Source organism: Oryzias latipes, chromosome 2 (assembly GCF_053564925.1).
Source record: "Oryzias latipes strain Hd-rR chromosome 2, Olatipes_Hd-rR_3.1".
Lineage (NCBI taxonomy): Eukaryota > Metazoa > Chordata > Actinopteri > Beloniformes > Adrianichthyidae > Oryzias > Oryzias latipes.
The window spans coordinates 3234700-3240690 of NC_136238.1; the positions used below are offsets into that span (position 1 = coordinate 3234700).

General features: G+C 44.3%; 1 long non-coding RNA gene across 1 annotated transcript; it reads left to right on the forward strand.

The window, feature by feature from the left end:
- Positions 1 to 225: 225 nt before the first annotated feature.
- Positions 226 to 5759, forward strand: LOC144983672 (uncharacterized). Its single transcript, XR_013647437.1, has 2 exons — positions 226 to 5116; positions 5229 to 5759. It is a non-coding gene; the product is annotated as an uncharacterized LOC144983672 (long non-coding RNA).
- Positions 5760 to 5991: the final 232 nt, after the last annotated feature.

Consider the following 5991-nt stretch of genomic DNA (forward strand, 5'->3'; position numbering starts at 1 on the left):
GACTGATGATCAGAAGGAGCTGTTTCCAGGAAATAGTCAGGCCCCTCCCTTCAGCTCCATCAGGAGTTTCTGCTTCAGTGTCAGTAGATGACAGATGAGGGGGGGGTCATGCACGTCTGGAAGGGGGAGAACAGAAAGCAGAAGGTCACATGACCTTCACTGACATCAACTATCTGTCAATCTGACAGCTTGAAGCTCCGCCCCTCCTCCCAGTTGTAATGTCCGTAATGCTTCAAAGAAAAAGAACCGGACAACGGACTGCAACCAAGTATCGGCTTTATTTCCGAACACGCCTCATTACATCCCTCTAGAACCGTCTCCCGGTGTTTTACACCTGTTTGAGTATATATCTCTTTTTTCCACTAGATGGGGTAGTTTCACACCAAACATGTCACACAAATGTGAACACCACATTGCTCTTTTTTTTTTTTTTTTTTTTTTTAACATGTGTGACCTTAAACATGTGTGCATTCTAGTCAACAAACAATTTTGAACCGACAAATGAAAGAAATTATGTTCCTAAATATATAACCATGCAGCCAGTGATTAAAATAAAAAGAAACTGAATTAAGTCAGGAATGAACAACATTCTGATTTCTGTTCGTCTTCATTCGATGTTACTACACCACACAAATGTATTTGTGTGCTAAGTATAGTCCTGTAAGTAAGTAGGAGGATGTCTGTTGCTCCTTTTAGGGTAGCGTGGTGATGAGGTGATGGAAGGGTTCTCACCGGGCTCTGGGGCATCATCATCAGGATGAAGTGGCATCTCCAGAAGCCGTGGGGTAATCCGTTTGAAGAACGAAGAGTTCCTTGTCACAGAGTGTCCATTTCTGGTGGCTGTGATCATGGATCCTTTGATGTCCTTCACTTTGTATGGTCTGGTATTATATGGTGTAGTAAGCTTGCAATGCTTGGTTTGCTTGTGCAGCACAACGTCACCAGGAGCAAGAGCATGTGGTGTAGCATGACGCCGCACATCTGCATAAGATTTCATCTTAGCTTTAGCCGCACTATCTCTTGCTCTCACTCTACAGTCCGAATTATTTCCTGTGGAAGAAGGAAGTGAAGGTATCTTCGTGCGCATCTGGCGTTGAAACAAGAGCTCGGCAGGAGAGCTCTGAGTTGTGCTGTGAGGTGTAGCTCTATATTCTCGTAGAAAGATGTTTAGCTGTTGTTTCCAGGGAATTCCTTGTGAGTTTGCCACTCTTATGGCTTTTCCTAGCGTGCGCATGAATCTTTCAGCTGCAGCATTGGCTTGGGGCCAAAGTGGCGTTGTACGATGATGATGAAACCCGAGATAGGTTGCAAACTGGGAGAACTGATCACCATTAAATGGTGGGCCGTTATCAGTTTTCACAACTGCAGGAATCCCGAACAACGAGAACACTTTGTCCATGACAGGAATGACTGTGTTAGCTGAGGTTGACCTCACAATTTCAACGACTGGGTAACGTGTATACTCATCTATAATAACAAGTAAATATTCCCCAGTGGGAAATGGTCCACAAAAATCTGCACTCACGCGGTGCCACGGAGTTTCAGGAAGAGGCGACATTCTTAACGGTTCATTATTGGTAACTGGTGTAGCAGCTTGACATGCAATGCAATCACGTACGGCAGTCTCTGCCTTCTGATCTATATTTGGAAACCAGACTTTGGATCTGAGCAGTGCTTTGGTCTTAACTACTCCTTGATGTCCCTCATGAGCGAGCTGAATCACTCTATCTTGTAGAGCAGCCGGAATCACTAATCTGGTACCACGTAGAATGATGTCCGATGAGGGCGATGTTGTCAGTTCTTCACTCACTCGTTTGAAGCGGTCCAGCATATCTGCATGCAGGGACTTGTGGCTTTGATGCCAATTGTTGTCTCTGATGAACGTGGAAACCTCTTGAAGCACCGGATCCTTCAGTGTTTCGGCCTTTATCTCTGTGAGTGTCATAGCTTTAGGTGTTGAATGAGTTGCGGCAAAATTCACGTACTCCTCAGCCACCTTAGTAGCACGTGTGCTCTCACATGATGGAGAAAGCATGGGGTGTCGAGACATGTAGTCAGCCGGATTTTCAGCTCCCTTTCTGTACTCCACCCTGAAGTTATAGGGCTGAAGCCTCAGGCCCCATCTTTCAATTCTGGCAGGTGGTTTTGACTTGGGATTGTTCCATATGGCTTCCAAAGCTTTATGATCAGTGACAAGTGTGAATGGATGACCATAGAGGTAAAGGTGAAAATGCTCACAGCTCCAAACAATAGCCAGTGCTTCTTTCTCTGTCTGAGAATATCTGGTCTCAACGTCACTGAGAGCTCTACTTGCATAGGCTATGACATGTCTTTCTGCTGTTTCATCTCGCTGGCAGAGGATGGCACCCAGGCCAACCGGGCTAGCATCCACCAGTAATTCTGTCTCTCTGCCTGGATAGAAGTAGGACAAAACCGTGTCACTAGTAAGACCGTCTTTCAGTTTTTGCAGTGCAATCTGCTGGTCCGGGCCCCACGCCCAAGTTGCATCTTTTCTTGTGAGTTTGCGTAGTGGCTCAGTGATGGACGAGAAGTCCTTGATGAACCTGGAACAGTAATTGGCCATGCCAAGGAGACTTTTGATGTCACTGGGAGTCTTGGGGTCAGAGGCCTGGTGAACAGCAGCGACTTTTTTTGGGTCTGTGGACACACCATCAGCAGAGAAAATGAAACCAAAGAACTCCAGTTTGGATTTGTTAAATTCACATTTTTCTTTGTTAAGAGTGAGGCCACTTTCCTTTAGCCTATGGAACAGAGCTCTAAGGTTGTCATCATGTTCAGCCTGTGAGGCACCAAAAACTATGATGTCATCACTGAAATTCTTCACACCAGACAGACCTTGGAGAGTCTGACAGATGGCGTTTTGAAATACCTCAGCAGCAGATGATATTCCAAAACTGAGTCGTTTGTAGCGCTTGAGTCCTCGGTGGGTGGTGAATGTGGTGATGTATCGACTGTCAGGGTGTAGCTCCAACTGATGATATCCAGCTCTCAGATCTAGTTTCGAAAAAACTGTAGCTCCATTTAACTCATGAACTATGTCATCCATGGTAGGGGTGATGTGGCGTTCTCTCTCAATAGCCACGTTTGCTTGACGCATGTCGACACAGATCCTAACTTTATTGGGGTCCTTGGGCTTTGGTGGTGTGACAATAGGTGAGACCCATGGTGTTGGTCCAGTAACATCCTCAATGATGTCATCTGCCTCAAGTTTGTAAAGCTCTTCGTCCACTTTCTTTCGAATATGAAAGGGTACACGTCGATGTGGTTGTATTGTGGGTCTGATGTCAGGATTTATGTGAAGCTTCACCTGAAAGTTTTTCAGTTTCCCGATGCCTTTGAACAGTTCTGGGTGACTAGCCACAAGTGCATCTGCAACCGAACCACCTGGTCCTGAAGTTGAAACTGCAGTGACCACACTGATTAGTCCAAGCGCTGTGGATGTCTTGTAACTGAGAATATTACATCCTTCACCTTTAATCACAAAGAACGTGCACATAATCTTTTTGCTTCGCTTTGCCACACAGCACTTAAATACACCACTGACAGGTAAGGAAACAGTGGAACGGAAAGGATAGATTTTTGTTTCAGTGGGGCAAAGTTGTGGGCGTGGTTTCAGTTGCTCAAAACATGTTTGACTGAGACAGTTTGCTGAGGCTCCTGAATCTATCAGAACGGATATAGTAAATCCATTCAGTTTGATCTGAGTTTGTGGCAAGTCTGAAAGTTTCTCAGCATCAACTGCAAAAACGTATGCATCATCACTGCTGGAAGAATTATCCGGGTCTTTACTTGTTGCAGCCGCTTGTGTGAAGTGAATGTTCCTGGAGTTTTGACCATTTCTGCCTCGTGGTGCTTTTGAGGTGGTATATGTCTGCTTAGAGCGGCACTGTCTTGCAAAATGGTTTAATTTGCCACAGGCTCTGCATTGTTTGCTCTTGGCGGGACACTCTCCTGTGTGAGGATAATTACCTCCACAATTCCTGCAGCGGTTGTTGGACTGTTGTTTTGCTGACCACTTGCTTTTACTAGCATGCGTGGCTGATGTTTTAGAAGACACCTTGTTGACTACTGCTTCTGTTTTTGTTTCCATGCCTGTAGCTTGCATTTCAGACAGTTCGAGTGCTCTTCCATAATCAAGGAGGTCATTTAAGCTTAATTCAGGCTCCCTTAGGGCTTTCCTGCGCAACCTCGATGATGTGCAGCTTTGTATAATTTGTGTTTTAATCTCTGCTGTTAAGTCCGTAAATTCACAATTTTTTGCCAGTATTCTCAGTCTTGTATGATAACTGTCCAGATTTTCTCCTGGTTCTTGTGTGGCTTTTCGGAACATGAACACTTGATATTGAATATTTTTCTTTGGGGAAAAATAAGTTGTCAACTTTTGTTTTGTGTCTGCATATTTATCATCTTCTGCTGCGACTGTGTCGTAAATATCATGGACTCTTTCTCCTGCCACATGCAACAATAATGCTTTCAGCCTGGCATCTCCTGTTATGTTCATAGCAGTAGTATAGTTTTCAAACCTTTGCACCCACTTGGTCCAACGAGGTCCAACAGTGCCTGGATCCGTTTCTGTGTCAAAAGGAAGGAGAGTCGCCATGTTTCCTGCCATCGTCGATGCACCTTTTTTGTCTTTCTTCTGCTTTTTTTTTTAATGCTGCAGTTCTTGCTCTCTTGAGAGAAAAAAAAAAGTATTTAGAGTTCACTCCTCGTCGCCAATGTAATGTCCGTAATGCTTCAAAGAAAAAGAACCGGACAACGGACTGCAACCAAGTATCGGCTTTATTTCCGAACACGCCTCATTACATCCCTCTAGAACCGTCTCCCGGTGTTTTACACCTGTTTGAGTATATATCTCTTTTTTTCCACTAGATGGGGTAGTTTCACACCAAACATGTCACACAAATGTGAACACCACACCAGTGACTAGCAGGTTTCTGGTTGAGGCTGCTCCAGCTGCTGCCCCGCCCACCTGTGCTGCCCCGCCTCCATCCAGGTGGACTCTTCCTGGTTGTGAGTCAGTGATCAGTGCTGCAGCTGCGTTGACACGGTGAGGGAGACTCTTCTTCCTCTTCATCTCTTTGCAGAAACTGAAGTGAGTTTGTTTCTGGAACTTTGTCTTCACTAACTTGACTGTTTGTTTCTGAATGTTTGGAGAAGATCTTCTTCTTTCTCTGCAAACTCTCCTCCCTCTGCTGTTTCCAAAGCTTCATCATTGTTGGATCAACAACATGGAGGACTCTTCTTCATCACCTCAACAACAATCAGCTGATGCTTGTTGGCTTTTTTCATTTCTGACTCCAAACCTTCCTGTTCTCCTCCATCCAGTCTGTGGGAGAACTCCTTCCTAAAGTAATAGATTACAGTTCCAGGTAACAGAGTCCTATTTCCTCCTTCCATGTTCAGGAACTCTGGGATTCCATCAGACCAACAAGCTAGAATAGAAATGTTTGGAGCAGAGAGACCATGAGGCCTTAGTGGATGAAAACAAAGATTTTTCTGCTTTTCTTCAACTATCAATTCTATTTTTCAGATCATCTTCAATGATTTTGCTGTTAGTCTTCATAGACTCTAAACTTTAGTTGTTGTCTTCCTCATGGTGTGTTTTGTGTGTTTTTGGACAGAGTTGTGTGTCTAGTTTTTCTAGTTCAGTCATTTGAACTTTAGGACAGAGAATTGGAGCCACCATCAAAATAACAAAGAAATACATTTATCAGAATAAAGTCCTACAATTCTGACTTTTTTCTCATAATTCTCCAACTTTCTTTGTGTCGAATGACCAATTTGTCTCCTAAATGTCTAACTTTATTCTAGTAAATGTGTAGTTTTCTTCTTAAGGCGGTCCTAGTTCTCCGTGGTAGAACCTGCTTTAATGAAAGCGTTTGTTCCTGAGGCTCACAGGCCTGTAGTTCTCTGTTTGAGACCACCTCCACAGACGGGTCAGAGAGCGGTTCCTGGTCCAGAACAGGA